The sequence below is a fragment of the Colias croceus genome, chromosome 13 (genome assembly GCF_905220415.1).
Source record: "Colias croceus chromosome 13, ilColCroc2.1".
NCBI classification, from domain to species: domain Eukaryota; kingdom Metazoa; phylum Arthropoda; class Insecta; order Lepidoptera; family Pieridae; genus Colias; species Colias croceus.
In genome coordinates this window covers 6,361,287-6,378,499 of record NC_059549.1, presented here as the reverse complement: position 1 = coordinate 6,378,499, position 17,213 = coordinate 6,361,287, and the positions used below count along the sequence as shown (strand labels likewise).

The following is a 17,213-nucleotide window of genomic DNA, read 5'->3' as shown; positions in this document are numbered from 1 at the left end:
TTATAAACATACCCTTTAGAAATGCAACGATCTAAAACATTAATACAATATATCCTATGGTAATTAATATGTGAAACGAATGAAGAAATATCGAAAGTCACCATTAATCAGCCTGAGTTATAATTAAGTTGGCCGCCGAGCTAGGAAGTGATTTCCGTCAACTCGAGATAAAGATGTTTTATGAAGTTGTGAAACCCAAGCCCCTTTAGAAGATTATATTGAAATTAAATAAATGTCGGTAGAAATGTACGAGACATGATGTCAAACAGCCGACCGATATCTGAGAAGATTAATTTCGTGGAGCAGTTTGCAACTGTCTCGAGTGACACTATAAATATTTTAGCTTTACAAACATGAATGTAAGTATATGAAATTCTTTGATCAAAATGTATTTGTGTGTACACAGTTAATACACTTAAACGTCCTTAATGGAAATAGTTTTTTTGATGAAACGATTTTCTTTCCTGGTGCTCTGTGCCGCGAGAAATAATAACTGGCACGTGTTCACTTGTCTTTCTTATGTTAGGGGCCAAATCTTGCCAGTTATATTGACATTTTATTTCCAAGCTAAATTAGACACCATTTGGTATATAATATATTTCATTAAATATTAAACAAAAAGAAAAAAAAATTCTGAAGACATTCAAAATTTCAAACAATGTCGAAAAGTAATCTATACTAATATTATAAAGCTGAAGAGTTTGTTTGTTTGTTCGCTAATCGGGGGAACTACTGGTCTGGTTTGAAAAATTCTTTCGGTGTTAGATAGCCCATTTATCGAGGAAATATCATCACGGGGGTGAAACCGCGCGGAGCAGCTAGTCATAAATGAGCTGCGTATATAGTTAACAATATTATTTACCAGAGTTTAAAGAGCTTTCGAAACATTGTTATTGAATATTGGGTGATAGTGACAGCTGCGTTTGGCCTTATTACAACGAGTAGAAAAACGGTTGTTATTGAAAATAATTAAGCAATTTGTGTAAAATGTCGTTTAATTAAAATGCTGCTGTCCCCGTATTCTTGATTTATATCTGTAAGTTATTTCAGCCGATTCGAAAGGGTGTATGTTTTGATGGATTACATTTAATTACAAAAATATGGAAAATATATAACATTGTGAAGCCAAATATACATACTACCTACATTAATAATTATTAATGTGACCAATTGGTCTAAGGTGCTTTTGGTAGCCGATTCTAAAATCACTAAAATCTATCGATACCTAATAATGGTTTGACGTTCGAATCATTTCCACCTTTCTTTCTCATGCTTCTATTAATTCGTTAAGGATTATGAGCCGAAATAGCATGAATTGTCTATTTTTTGAGAAAATCTCCTTAATTTAGGTAAATTTTATCATTTACTACCTAAAAACTATTTTAAAAATTAAATCAAGGCAAGTCAAAGATGCATCTCACACACACATCTCTCATCAGTTTCATTAGATTCCTTTCAAATCTTATTTATAAAGATAATTTTTATCAAGTAAAATTTGTTTTAATCTTGTTTAATTTGGAGTTTGGACATTATATTCGTCATGAAGAGCACTTACCGCATTCTGACATTTTCATTCATACATGATGCGTTCTTATTAAATTTAAGAGTACGGAAATATAATTTTAAAAGGTCCAATTAATTATTCACCATTTAGTTATTCTGGGAAAATGTATTTAAAATTTTATCTAATAAATATTTACTGTATGTTTAAACTTTAACAAGTAGATAACTATAATATATATGTTTGAGTATATTATCTTCATTTAATAAATTAACAATAGAGCTTCACCATCGAATTTGATATAACTTAAAAAGTTGAAATTTGTTCAAGGTGACGCTTTTAAATATCACAATATAAACATTCATTTTCAATTTACCTGAAAGTAGGTATAAGCCAAATCTAAACTTATTTTGGAAAATTTTAACTGAATCTTGCGGCCAGTCTCTCCATACTTTTAAATTGTTAAGACATATCAATAATTTATATATAGGTAACTACATTTTTCAGAATAATACCATACATGTTGGATAAAAATGTGCGAATCTTCATTTCGTTGTTGAATTATAATGCTTTTTCATTAGCGGAAACCGCTTGTAGGTAATAATGTGGAATTCTGAAAATATTTTACAGTAACTTTACAACGGTCATATTGGAGTGTCGCCAAAAGTATTATCATTGAGCTCATTCATGGAGTTTCTATTTCTATTAATGTAAAAACACACTTCGAATTTTGTATCCACAAATGAAATAAAACAATTGTTGATGACCTATAATTGTATATGATTAATATTATAAGTTTCATATATTTTGCTACAATTAAAAAAAAAATAGGAAATGTACTCCTTCATGAACCTCTAAAAATCAGCGTCTGCAAAAGAGACACAGCGCTGTACCTACTATTTTAAGTACTTACCTAGTATTATAGTTTTAATTATTATTTTAATCCCTATTTTTGTACTTTTTAGTTTCAAGCTTAGTTAGTACAAGAATAAAAGATTTATTTCTTTCTTTATTTCTATTGATCAACAATAGATGCTATATAAATCGATTAAATATTTTGCGCGCAATCTTGATAAGTATATTATCCATCTCTCATTAATCTCAAAAGCCACATTTTTAAATAAATTTCGAGGCTTAAGAATATAGACAGTGAAACAGAATTCTCATTACGTATTTTCCAGCACAAAGTGGTCTGTGTAATTAAAGCTCGCCGGAAAAATTTCTTATTTTTAGCTTGTTTAGAGATAAAGTGCGCTTAAGTGAAAATTGGATGTCGTATACAATTGAAAGGAAAATTAATTTAGTTTGTAAGCTTGTTAAATGGAATGATAATGAATTTTTAAATGTATTGCTTAATTTTTGATAAAAAAATGATACTTATATAATTTGTATATGATAGGTACGATTATTTTATAAAATCTTGAAGTAAGGCTTCCAACGTTTTTCAAATGATAATTTTTGTAAGGCGATATATAGTAATGTAAATTAATTTAAATTCATAGTAAAGTAAGCATTGTAAATCATATTAATGTAAGTAAGTACTTTATCCTTATAATTTACGACTCATGGGTTAAGAGGGTACACATTTTCCTGCAATTCTCCCCTATATTACCTATCGAAAAAGTTGTACAATGCATATTTCATGAAAATGTTTGTTTATTTACTATCTACTGTTTTTCACGATTAAGAGCAACACTTTTTTAATTTTAATTGAATGTTTCTGTTATTTTTCCTCGATATTTTTTTACTAATACTGACCATAATTATAAAATCCCCAATCACAATCTTATTATCAACCAAATAGGGAGACAGCGAAATTGGACTCGATTCTTAGTTATAATTCCACACACCAAATCCCTATTTAATTCTGGTTATTCCGTACATTCAGCAGTCTGCAAATCGTGATTTCCACGAATCCCTACAGTTTTCTTTCGAGTATTAGTGAGTTAGAATAGTCAGTGTGCTCATCGTGGAGTGACAAATGAAATTGTTCTCGCCATTGTTGTAGAACAATGTTAATGTTATGTGTTAATTAACTCATGTATAAACATGAAGTTGGCGGTCTCATAGAGACTTGAATCGCAACTGCATGAGTTGCAGTTTTGTATGGAGTTTGAAAGCTTTGATATATTGACATCTGTGATGTGATGAGCATATTTGAATTACAATAATTATAATAGTGTTAAAAACTCTTCTTGCCATATTTAATTTAAATACTCTTCCATGCATATTGTACTAAACAAATGTACTTAGGTAATATAAATAACGCGTTATAAAATAAAATTTAGAAATCTAGCTATTTCTCGATGTTCTTCTATTGAATCTAAGGAGCTATTAATTATTGTTATATTTAATAATGGCTTAGTACAAATACCTATGTTTTACAGGATTTACCTAAATCAAAATATGATGCTCGAATATAAACATTTCTTTTTTTGAGCTTTTGTGAAGTAAATTGAACAAGATCTTACCAAAACGATGCTAAACAGCTCAACTAAACTAAGTATATAAAACTCGTTTAGATTAGCAAAGAAAATTTTACAGATTAACCGCGGTTAAAGTTATCTGTTATCTCTGCTGACCCTACAAATTAGTTTTCAACGCGAGCAAGATGGAAACACGCTATCAATCACACCTGTCAACAAAATGAAGATGCGTTTCAAGATTATGCGTCGAAAACAAAGTCGCTGTCAATTTTGCATTATTTACGAGAAATAAATTACGTGAGTTGGCTTATTTATTGGCAATTATAAGTTATTCCCTTCTGCGGTGAATAAGCTTTGTATGAATTAAGAAATGACTTGGTGAGTATAAATTGTAAGGAGCATTTATTCTCTTTTCCATTGTAGTCGTTGGACATAAAATATGGATTAATTAACAAATGGGTATTTGTATTTATTGGTTCCGTATGTTGTTTAAACTTTTTTTGTTTTTTATACAGAGTGTCCCACTGTTGGTATACTAAGCTCAAAGGAGGTTTTAGTTTTGCATACGTAGAGTACCTACGGATTCGAAGGAAAAATTTAGCAAAAAATTTTTGACGTAATTTTGTTGTTTAAGTATTTTTTACGTGATCAATGTATGCAAAACTACAAGTCCCTTCGCGCTTAGTATACCGATAGTGGAACACCCTGTATACAGTACCAAATGTAGTACCTATAATTTAATACAAGATTTGTTTATGAGCTTTCTGAAGAAACCTGAACATGATATGGAATATGGAAACTATTTCAATAATAGCGAATAGTTATTTACGTTTCAAGAATGATTCACAATAATAAAGTTATATTCGTCCTACGCGTATAATATGCAGCATGTGTTAGCCATTCGGAATACCTTACGTAGTACTTCTAGAAAATACGCGAAAGTTCACTTAAATTTTATTTTACTGACTTCGAAACGCTTAATAGTTGTCTATAACTGTAACTTTAGTTGACTTCAATAAGATATTAAAAGTTTGTCTGTGATCACTATTTATTGTGGGTATAAATGTATTAGAAAAGGTTATCCAAATTACTTTTCGGTTGAAATAGGGGCATTAGTTTTGCGGGGAAGTTTATTTATTAATTTTGAATCATTTACTTACTTTCGGTTCCTTAATTTTCAAATAAATAAATACCTAGATAATAATAGAAATATAGATTATTATAGACAACTTTAACAATATCAGCTACCTATATTAATAGAATAACACTTCTAATGCATATCACATCGGACATCCGTTTTATGTGATACATTTGGTTTTCCCGGTTCATAAATCATAATGATGTCTTGTTTTGAACACCTTTTTTCTTACAGAAATTTTCTTAAGTAACTCTGTCTGTCTGTCTGTTACTCAATCACGCCTAAACTACTGAACCAATTTTCATGCAATTTGGTATGGAGATATTTTGATACACGAGAAAGGACATAGGCTACTTCTTATCCCGGGAAAATGACGCAATCCCGGACATCCCACGGGAACGGGCACTATGCGTATTTTTTCTTTGACTGCGCAGGCGAAGCCGCGGGTGGAAACCTAGTATGATATAAATAGTTTCTGCTTTAGAATACCAAAAACTTATGCAAATATTATAAATACCCATGAAATACAATGTTACAATTGAATGTCGAAACAGTTTCAGCTGAAAGAGTAATTAAATCCAAGAGTTCAACAATTAACTTTAATTGAACTACGCCAAGTTTCAATTTAAATATTTCTCACGTAGATTTCGTGAATAAGTTGTAAGTAATTTTATTTTTCTCAACGGAGCCCGAGTATAATATTTTAGCTCTACAATATTTCAATGTTACTTTGAACTCAAACGTGTTTCGTTTACGCGTATATGTTTTGCACATAAATGTTTTATATAATTAGATCATGGAATAATATTTACGCGTATTTTTAGATATTCAATAAGCATGTGTTTCTAATAGTCTACATGTTATTAGATAAATTTCTACTTTTGAAAGCGTATTTGTTTATGACATCCTTATTTATATTATGAATGAAAAATTGTGTTTATTTGTGAATGTCGTTCAATTCACGTCACAACGATGGTATGATTTTTGTGTCTGGAGATAGTGTTAGGAGGCCCTGTCTATTCTAACTATTTACCTTTGTGAAATATATCTAAATTACTATGGGAATCTTTTAGCTACGTGAACGGAGCCGCGGGCAGAAAGCTACTAGGTGATAGGTCAATATTAATAGTTTATGACTTGTTGTGATTAAATAATAATATAACCTCGACACATAAAAGTTTACATTTAAATGAATACCTAAGTTTAAGGGCAAATCATTTTTACATTTATTTTATACCATTTTAAATGTATAGATTTATGTCCTGTGAGCTTGCCAACTTGTTTAGTCTATATAGTGTTATAAAATTTGATGAAGGCACTTATGTCTGTATGAAAAAAATTAAATTTTCGAGGAATTTCGAAATGCGTTGACGAGATTTCAAACATGGTGACTAGACTTTAAATCGCAAATTGCGTTAGACAGAACATTAGGTATTATTTTTTCTATATTTTTAAGTGTAGGTATCCTTCATAAATAAATTTAGTATGTGAGATAAACTACTTCAAAGCTGTTGGTCTAAGATCCGAACATAAGGCGAAATTCAACGGCGTGATAATAGAATGAGACCAATTTTATAATTAAATTAGTCTATTAAAAAATGTATTAAAAATGGGTTGACTTGGAAAATCCTGGACAGGACATTTTTAATGAATTAAAAAAAAAACATTTATTTTAATTTTTTATTAATTGCAGTTTCGAGATAATAAAACAATTTTGTAATAAAACAGTGCTGACATAATTTTTTTTTCATCATCCTATCAAGTGAAAATAACTGGTACCGACATACCTGTTTAAACCTGCCAACCTAGCCGTCTGTCCCGGTAAATATTAGAAAACGACTATGACTGCACATTCTGTAGGTTTCATATTAAGTCTATTATATATTTTTTTTATTATCTTGATACCTACTGCAATTAATTAAAAAAAATGTTTTTTTTAATTCATTAAAAATGTCCTGTCCAGGATTTTCCCAGTCAACCCATTTTTAATAAATTTTTTAATAGACTAAATTTATTATAAAATTGGTCTCATTCTATTATCACGCCGTTGAAATTCGCCTTATGTTCGGATCTTAGACCAGTATGATAAAATACACATTAAAAACAACCTCCTTGCAAACTGAAAAATAACAGTTTTAAAATTGTCTCTCTGAATTCTGAAAACTGTTTGAAGTACTAAGAATGACTGCGATTAATATCAGTACAAACCAACAGAACGTCGTAGTGTTCCCGGACGCAATTTTTAATAGAATAGGAAGCATTAGTTGCAAGCGTTCTCTGGCAGTGGAATTAAGAGGGCAAATTTATAAGCTTTTTATTTAATTAAACCTATACTAATACTGATAATATTATAAAGCTGAAGAGTTTGTTTCTTTGTTTGACTGCGCTAATCTCAGAAACTACTGGCACAGATTAGAGAATAGTTACTTCGTAACTACTGGTCCGAATTGAAACATTATTTCGGTATATTATACTAATTAAATAAACGAAGTGGTGACTATGTTTATATATGGTTCGATTTGCTGTTGAATTGCAGTTTGAAGTTGAATACCTGTAATAGGTATATTATTTCCAAATTTCCAAGATTTATTTATTCAGATTCATATTATGTATGTGTATTACAAATTTAGTATCGATTAGACACATCACATTGCCAGACACCAGCTTTGCTATTGTCTTGACTTTTAACATTAAAATATAGAGCTCCATTATAGTTATTTTTTTGTGTGTAAATTTTTATTATGTAAATTGTGATTGTGTGGTGTTTCCATTTGCATGTTAAAATATTTTTGTATGAATTCATTTGGTAAACTATGTACAAAATATAATGATGTTGTTATACAAGAATGAGATGGAAATATCGTGCTTGTCTTAAAAAACTTCGAACTCAAACACGATTTAAAACAACTTTAATTTCAATTAAAATTTCTAAACGCTTAACATAGTATTAAGTACCAGAAATTATTATAAGTATTATGAATCTTTATTAAACACATTATGAGGCTTAGCTTTCTCATAGTTAATTTTCAATTTAATTGGAAAATATTGTTATTAAGCCACCCCGTATTCAGGTCAGAGTTCATAATTGATTCGAATATAAATTAACTGCAGCATTATCTGTTATGATTTATTAGTACGTTGAACCCAATATTTATTTGAGTTTCCTTGTTCTCCATATACCGATACCTACTCGAAAAGCGTTATCTACGGGTCGATTCATATTCTTACTCTGCGTTATAACTTTGGTTGCAATTCCATGAAAAAGAAATATTGCCGTTACTATGTCATGAGGACAAAGTTATACTATACACCGTACATTACTTTTTAGATTAAGCAATCAGCATTGACAAAGGAAATTATAGAGGCAATGTACGTCGTAACTGGGATAATACATTATCATTATCAACATTGCTATGTTTACAAACAATGTAACATAGTGAGTCCATATTTTAGGGGACCTCAGAGAAGATACACTCATACATTCTATATAAAGAATGTTACTTGCACCGTTTCGATAACTCACTTGGTGAATCGTCGACGAATATGGTCGAACAAATTAATCTTATTGTGGAATAAGCGTGCCAGAATAAGAATGCAATTGACAGAACGGATACATTATTTATGTATAAGTAGGTAGGAATTTGTTTTGCCTCGTTCAAATGCTGTTCTAAATATTTGAGCAGATTTATTAAATCTGTTGATGTTCTTATTTTCAATTCATCAAAAACATGCTTTTGTTTATGTATAAAATAAATTTTATATAAGAATGTCTTTATGAGCACACTTGATCTTATCCTGACTCGGATCACACATTGCAATAAAAACTGTTTGTTAGGAGAAAATGACACAGTAGTGTAACTGCTTGTATGAGTTAGATACAGATATTACACTAACGTAATATAACAATTGAATAATAGGATACGTATAAGATCTTAGCTACCTTAAAGTATTTGTTTGAAGAGAGCTAAAGCTAAAGCTTGTGAAAATAAATTTCCCAAAGAAAAGAACTGTTCAAAACAGGTCACCAGGCTAAGATACAAAACACACATATGACTAGTGTATTAAATTTATTGCTGTTATCTATCCTCAATTGACAAACTTCAGTCCTTGGAGTATTCACGCACTACGTACTATCGGGTCGTCATAAATTGTTTGTTATTGCCTTAAGTAGTATTTTATGACGGCATTACCCTGGTTAAGGGCATTAATTTGATATATTATATGTCGTCAATCGTACACAATAAGACGTGTCAACAATGTAAGGCGTTAAGGTGTGAAGCGTGTCAAAAATGATTGCGATCAAAAAATAAAGTGAACGTGAATTATTCGTGCCTCAGAGATTGTTTAAATCAACTGAAGGGGAATAAGTGTGGAAGGTTTTTGTTTTGTTAACATTTATTTATGTGAAGGACTTAATAAAATTTACCTTCAAGTTGGTATAACTCATTAAGCAATCTATACAGTTAAAAATAATAATAAGTAATTGATTTAATAAATATATCGCGACTAAAAGATGTATAAGAACTGTGTGTAGAGGTTACGACCTCTTTGACATAGTGTCTGTTAATAGTTGCGAATACAACAAGCACTTAGATTACCCTTATCTTTGAACTGATTTAGTGATATTGCTGAAGGCATACACTACTTTTCCATTAACCCAGAACACGTTGATAGGTCTGTCTTCCGGTTTAAACAAAGTAAGCAACGTGATCTTGGTGTTATATAAACTTGTCTCTCTTGGAATTGAAAATGTTTTTGAACTAAAATGCTGTATTTTTCCTACATCTAAGTATTGTAATCTTATCGTAAAAATATCTATCATTATAATTTATATCTTGACATTATAAAATAATTCCCTATTCGTCAGAAAATATAGACAGTCAATAAATTGACAATTTATTCATTGGAAAATACCGTATAAAATAGTGGAAAATATTTTGTAAATAATATATATGAACGCTCCTGATAAAATAAACGAGTCAGTACATTACATAGAAATAATCTAATTAGTCTTTAGTATATAGTCTCAACGCATCTTAAATAGTTCAATCCGACTTTCAATGTGGTAATTTAACGCGTCGTTTAAATTGTATTATTCCTAATACTCACATTTTCAGATTCGAAAGTGTTATTGGATGTCTTCATTGAGACAAAATGTCCCTAAAATGTCGTAAAATTTGCTATTCCAGACGTGTTGAATCAGCGGCTATATTCACAATTTAGTACAAATTAGATAGCGACGTATAATGAGTACCACTGTTTACCATATAAAGCCTTTACATGCAGCTCTATCCATCTTTATACGTGATTTATGTCAAGGATCGGTTATGATTTATAAATGAATAAAAATCAACTCAGAGATTTATTGTTTTCTTTTTGGTTTATTTTCTCATATGTCCATATTTGTTGAAGATAATACATTTAATGGTGACGGATCTCGTGATTCTGTCAAGGATACATGTTTGTTTTACACCCGGCGATATTTATTTGCACGTATATTCATGTAGCTTTAGTTGTGTATTTGCACATTCTAGTATGTGCAAACACAAACAGACTTGCTATTAATTAATCGTTAAATCTATGTTCCAAATGTAATGTATAACGGTGAAACATTCCTGTCGATATGGGCCACTGGAAAATTTATAATTAACTAATTACTTCAAAGGCGGAATCTGTATTTTTTGCTTCGTAACCGTTCGTTTATTCGAGAGATAAAGGAGCGAGCTTGAAGTTAATTTATACGACATTTGAGTGATGGAGATTTTGACATGCGTTTTAAATCATTCAGTAGCCGAACCCATTAAGACTTTATCTCATATTATCTCAAATATTCGTACACACCTTAAAGCTTTTAATATTACGGTTTATTCACCGTTCTGAATGATGTTTTCTGAATATTGATAAAGATTTTATACACTAGTCTACCTTTGGGATATGTAAAGACAGGGAAAGCAAAACAAATGCGGTTTTCGTGTTTTCTTCATGAGAGGTCGTGGGAATTTGCATTTAGATTTTACGTTTATGTATTTAATACATACTCATTGACGTCAAATTTTCAGAGCCTTTAAGATCTCATTCGGCTGAAAGTATATTCTGAGTAAAATAGGATATTTACCTTAGATTATCCAAGATTTTACTCTGGAGTATGGCTATTACCCCTAGAATTATCAATTTCTATTACGCAAGAGAGCTTTCTTTAGGAATTTCAACACATATGTATTGAGATCGGCTAAAATCTACCAATAGTTCACAGAAACCTGTGAAGTACTAGGTTTTACTAAGGATAATACGTTTCCTATAAAAGTTCGCCAACAGAGACAAATCAAGCACAGAGGACCATTTTGACAGATGCGTAACAAACCACGAAGAGATAAAACGCAGTAGGTATTTACAGATTAACGTACTTTTAGAGATGCTTTATAGGAATATCGCTTTCAGGGCTTTTCTCGAAAATCTTCAGCTTTATAAATGTAGGTAATGTTGAAATCACTATTAACGTTATGGGAGAATAGATACGAATAGTATTTGAGTTCACAACCCCTCTACAACGTTAAGATCAAAAAGCGGTAAATATACCAATGCAACGTTGTGATTTATTTGCTACTAGCGGTCCGCCCCGGCTTCGCCCGTGGTACATGTTTACGTTTTCTCTCCATAAGAACCATCCTCGTCCTTAAAGGAATATTATAAAAAAATAATTATCGAAACCGGTCCAGCCGTTCACGTGTGATGCTGTGACCAAGGGAAATATGGATTTTTTATATATGGAGATGATTCTTTCAAACTAATAATGATGCCTTTATTATCAGTAAACGCATTGCACAAGTTATCTTATTAAAAGTTAGCGTGTGATATCAAGAGTCGATAGCAGGTAACAGCTGCAATCTAAGGATTTTACACCTCACTGCCCTCTTTAAGTTTGCGTTTCATGTGCTGCAAAAAGTTAATCTTTAAAACCCGTTCCATTAACAATAAAGCGGTGCTTAAATTCAAACAACCACTTAATACGACATTTTGTGTGAGTATTTATAATAAACTAGCTTTCCGCCTGCGGCTTCGCCCGCGTTTTCAAAGAAAAACCCGCATAGTTCCCGTTCCCGTGCGATTTCCGGGATAAAATCTATCCTATGTCCTTTCTCAGGTATCAAAATATCTCTACACCAAATTTCATGCAAATTGGTAGTAGTAGTTAAGGCGTGATTGAGTAACAGACAGAGTAACTTTCGCATTTATAATATTAATAATAAATAATCAGTTATTATACAGCATGTTCAGAGAAAGGATTGTAATCCTGCTGGTTATGTTAAAATACGTTTCTGTTTTTATTTTATAAAAGCGTCACAGATGGAAAAGCTACTAATTAATTAATTATAGCTAGTTTTAATTTAGTTTAAAAATTATTTGTTAATTTCATGTTAATTTGGTACGAAATAAAAAATATTTTGCAAAAGGGAGAGTTTTGATTGTTATATACCAATTTACCTACGGTTATAATAATTTATTTACTTATTTAGGTAATATTTGTGAATTTTAAATCGTATTTCAAGTCACGGTTGTTTTTGGTTGCCTTCATCTGTATCGGAATTTGTTGGAAGTATTTTTAAAGGCTAATTACAAGCGCGTATAAGAGTAATTAAACGTCCCGAGGAATGAAGTAATTAAGGTGTAAGGAAATCTTTCTTCGCATAATTTTATAGCATAAATTAAAGCTTCTTCAATTGCAGTTTTTAGAAGAAGCCGCTTGTTTCCTTCATTTTAAAGTAAAGTACAAAGTTAGATAATAATAATATTTTACGTCCTTACAAAGTTGTCTTAAAAAAATAGGTACACAAGTCTGTAAAAAATATGCGTTGGCCGGGAATCGAACCCGGATCAACTGCTTGGAAGGCAACTATGCTGACCATTACACCACCAACGCAGTTGTAGTACGAACTATTTAATACAATCAGATGGATATTATCTATGTACATATATTATTTTGTTTACCCAATCGCAAGTGAAGACAAGACGGCATAGTCTTCCCTTGTTTGTATTTATTCAAGTGTACTTCGAAATAAATGTAATACTTATATAGAGATATATCTCTATATATTAGGTACTAAGTAGAAGATAGCAAATATCAAGAGGTTATTTAGTTATATTAACGAAAAAGTAACGACTAACGAGTTTTGGTGTAGTTAAACAATATTATTAACAACGAAGATTTAAATGAAAACCGCATTCTCACATTACGCACAGATTACCTATATTATTTTGATCAAATTAATTCCATAATATTTTAAAACTTGATTTATTACTGACTTGATTGCTACCTAATTTTAAATTAATTACCTTCACATCACGCACAAACGGTAAATGTGTTGATTAGGTAATAATAACACGACTACCTAATTATTTTCAAAAGTAAGCTACAAATGTATGAAAAATAAAAATTATATCTTTAAGACGTGGTCTATCAAGGGTACCTAATATAAAAACCAGGCTAAATTTTCAAAGCAAAACAAACGAGCTGAATTGTTACCGGGACGGTAATTCGTTTTTGTGACGAAATTCACGTTATTATCTCACGCGAAAGTCTTAATTGGCGGTGTTAATTTAAATTATTCAGCTCAGATAATCACCGCACATATCTTGTCCAAAGGAATCTCTGGAACTTGAGGAATAAAACCGCTAATAACTAAATTAGGTTTGAGATTTGAGACATTATATTTACGTAATAAATACCTTTGTTCTTTTTTGATTTGTAGTTTTTGAAATGCATTCTAATTAAGCATATGAGGCTATTAATAAAATTCAAATAATCTTTTCTACTGTATACAGGGTGTAATCGTTAAGTGTGCACAAGCGATTATTCCGTAACTATTGCAGATACCAAAAAACTTTAAACTGATATCGAAAGTACTTAACCTAATGAGTAAAATGGCCATAATAAATTTTTAAAAATAAAACGAGAAATATCCAAAAATGTTACATTAAACGCTCTGATACATTTTATTTCCCATACAATTTGTATTCATACCAGATTTTCGAAGTGATGTCCTCATTGTGCAATACAATGAGGAGCTCTATTTACAGTTTCTAAATGAACTTCCCTTCAAATTTGCGAAGTAATTAAAGCAGAAAACCAAAAAAAAAGAAAGAAAAAGCTAAAATATAAATGTACTAGGTTGATCCAAAAGTAATGATAATTGGATATTTCCTGTGCACATAAAAATATAAAATAAATATTTTTTGCTTGCTCATGTATTCACTAAGTAATCACAAAAAAATCATATCAACAGGCCACGTTTCCAATTATTTACATTAATTTGAATGTGAACCGTGCGTGCCAGAATGTTTCGCGACGAAAAGAAGAAACAACGATTCGACATGTACGACATGGAAGGTAAATTTCTAAATTTTAATATCAGGATAATTTTTTGTCACGTTTTGTGATCATGGACGTTACCTGAGTTCACCATGTTTATGCTGAAACCAAAAAACAATCAATGTCCTGGATGCGAGCTTCCAAAGTGACGATGAAAAAATTCAAAGTGAAAATCAATAGGTTAGATTAAAACGGTAGTTTTTTGGGACGCTTAAGGAATAATTATGGTGGAATATTTTAAAAAGGTAGCCACTTTATTGGGCTCTTACTAAACAGACCAAATTAAAAGATTGCGGTAGGTTAGTAAGGAAAAGAGACATGGCAAACTGCGGACCTGAACGCTGTTTCACCAAGACAACGCACCAGATCACAAAGCGTCAGTTGCGATGGCTGCCATTCAAAAATCGGCATTCCAAATGCTTGAACACCTACCCTATTTTTTAAGATCTAGCTCCTATTTACTTTTATCTCTTTCCTCGGCACAAGTAACACTTTCTTAGCAATAAATTATTTTAAGACGACAGCGAAGTTATGGCCGCGTGGAGGGGTTTTTGTGGATGAAGTCAAAGTTTTTTTTTTTTTTTTTTTTTAATTTTAGGAAAAAAATATTGTATAAGTATATTTTCTAGTTAAAAGACTATCTAGAGAACTACATAATTATTATAACTGTAATGACCTTGTTTAATATTGATTATCATAACTTTTGGATCAACCTATGTACATGGGATATTCGTATCTCATACTAAATGTATGGGAGGGTTTCAAGTTAATTTTTTAGATATTTCTCGTTTTATTTTTAAAAATTTATTATGGCCATTTTACTCATTAGGTTAAATACTTTCGCTATCAGTTTAAAGTTTTTTGATATCTGTAATAGTTACGGAATAATCGCCTGCGCACACTTAACGATTACCTACACCCTGTATATCATACTTATCCTTAAATTTGGCTACTTATGACCTTATCTCCTATGCATTGCTGGTTAAGAAACAAATTAGGATGGTCTCGTATGAATTTATTAAATGGTGTGGACGGTGTTAGAATGTAATTTAATAACTTTCGATAAGGATAAACCTAACGCGGATGTTCTCAAAGGACGTGCAACTTTACGTGTGTGAACGTGACCCAATTTGCGAAAACCGTGAGCGACTCCCACTTACATAAATACCCAATCAACTGTATTGTAAACGTTAAATAAACTCATGTTTACTCATAAATTGTGTGTTTTATGTCATAATCATGATGCATGAGGAGATTTCAATCACCTAAAAGTGATTTATGTACTCGCTAAAGAAGTTAATTTGATGGGCGAATTATGCAAGAATCTCGTCGGCGAAATCAATTTTAAACAAGTGAAACATCCCGTTCAACGTTAAAAAACCATTGCAATAGTTTTTTGGGTCGAGAATTATCTTCATATGGGAATTTTAATTTGACGAAATAAAAGTCGATCGTTAGCCATATTTGGACACAAGAAGCTGGTGTACGCTTTCCAAAAACGCTGTTTATTTATCATTTTATATCTAGATGTATCACAGCGTATGAAATTATAAATTCCTGTTATATGTTTTGTACCAATTAAGAGAAAATGTACATGGTCGTATCATACGAATGTGTTAAATTAAGAAAAAAATATGACATTTAAGAGACACACAGAGAAGTTATCAATTTTCATACATTCCCTTCTTACCTTCTAAAAGGTAACTTTGGAAATTGAAACTGTTCTGTGACAGTTTTGGTTAATGGTCTTCAAACTTGCAAAGATCTGAATATGACAAATAAAGAGAAAAATGATAATTTATGAATACAACGAATTAAACGAATAATTTATGAAAGTTTAAATCACGCCTGGTCGTATTATTTTTTGTTACCTGTATAATTTTTAGAATCATTGAACATCGTACATACTTGACAATTTAACTAATGTCTATAAGAACAATAATTACACAAATAAAAACAAATATGCATCTAGATTTATCGTACCCATACAACTTTTAATTTATCATCACAGCATGAAAAAAAATAAGTGAGATTTAGAATCTAAAATTGAATATTATCTATCGTTCTTATTCAAATGTTTTATTATAAGCTAAATAATGGTCTACCTACTTTTTATCTACAGCAATGCGTTAAAAAATTTAAACTGCATGTAATACATTCCTTTGAATCTGATATTTGTGGGTTATTAATGACGTGACTACACGGAATGGAAAGAGTTAAATATGATACGCTGCAAATATTGTAAAATGATAAATCATTAGGCCCATATACGGGATAAAAAACAAGTAGCTTGTATACGAAAAGAACCCTACAGTGGTTGTGGCATCTGATACATAACCAGATAATAATTTTACAGAATTGTATATTTATCGATCAATATGCAGCCAATTATACGATAATTTATGTTTTACATGAGAAATCATTATATTCTGGTTATGCTGACGTTAATTATTTTTTGTTTCTTTACAAATTTACGATACGATCTTTATGTAACTTTAATTAATTATTCCTTTGTGCAACGATTTACTCTTATTTATGCGTATATCGTAAAGTATTCCTGTAAGTAAATTACCTCTAAAGTATATACATAATTAAAATGATAAGAAGATATTAGATTTAAACTTCGTAAAATGGTTAGCATTTGTTTAGCAACAAAGTTGATTCACTATGATGCAAAATCGTTGGCAATAATATGAGTTGCAGAGTTGAAAAAGGCATTTTGAAAAACTCTTGTCCGTTGAGCGACTACATATAAACAACATTCACATCCATCATAATCTG

At 30.8% G+C, this 17,213-nt stretch overlaps 1 protein-coding gene and 1 non-coding gene across 3 annotated transcripts in view; both read right to left on the bottom strand.

Annotated features, from left to right (window-relative positions):
• The window catches only part of LOC123696980 (monocarboxylate transporter 10-like), a 97,290-nt gene that overhangs the window by 35,088 nt on the left and 44,989 nt on the right, over window positions 1–17,213 (bottom strand). The gene's annotated exons all lie outside the window — the stretch shown is intronic.
• On the bottom strand, window positions 12,912–12,983 carry Trnag-ucc. Its single transcript has one exon. It is a non-coding gene; the product is annotated as a tRNA-Gly (tRNA).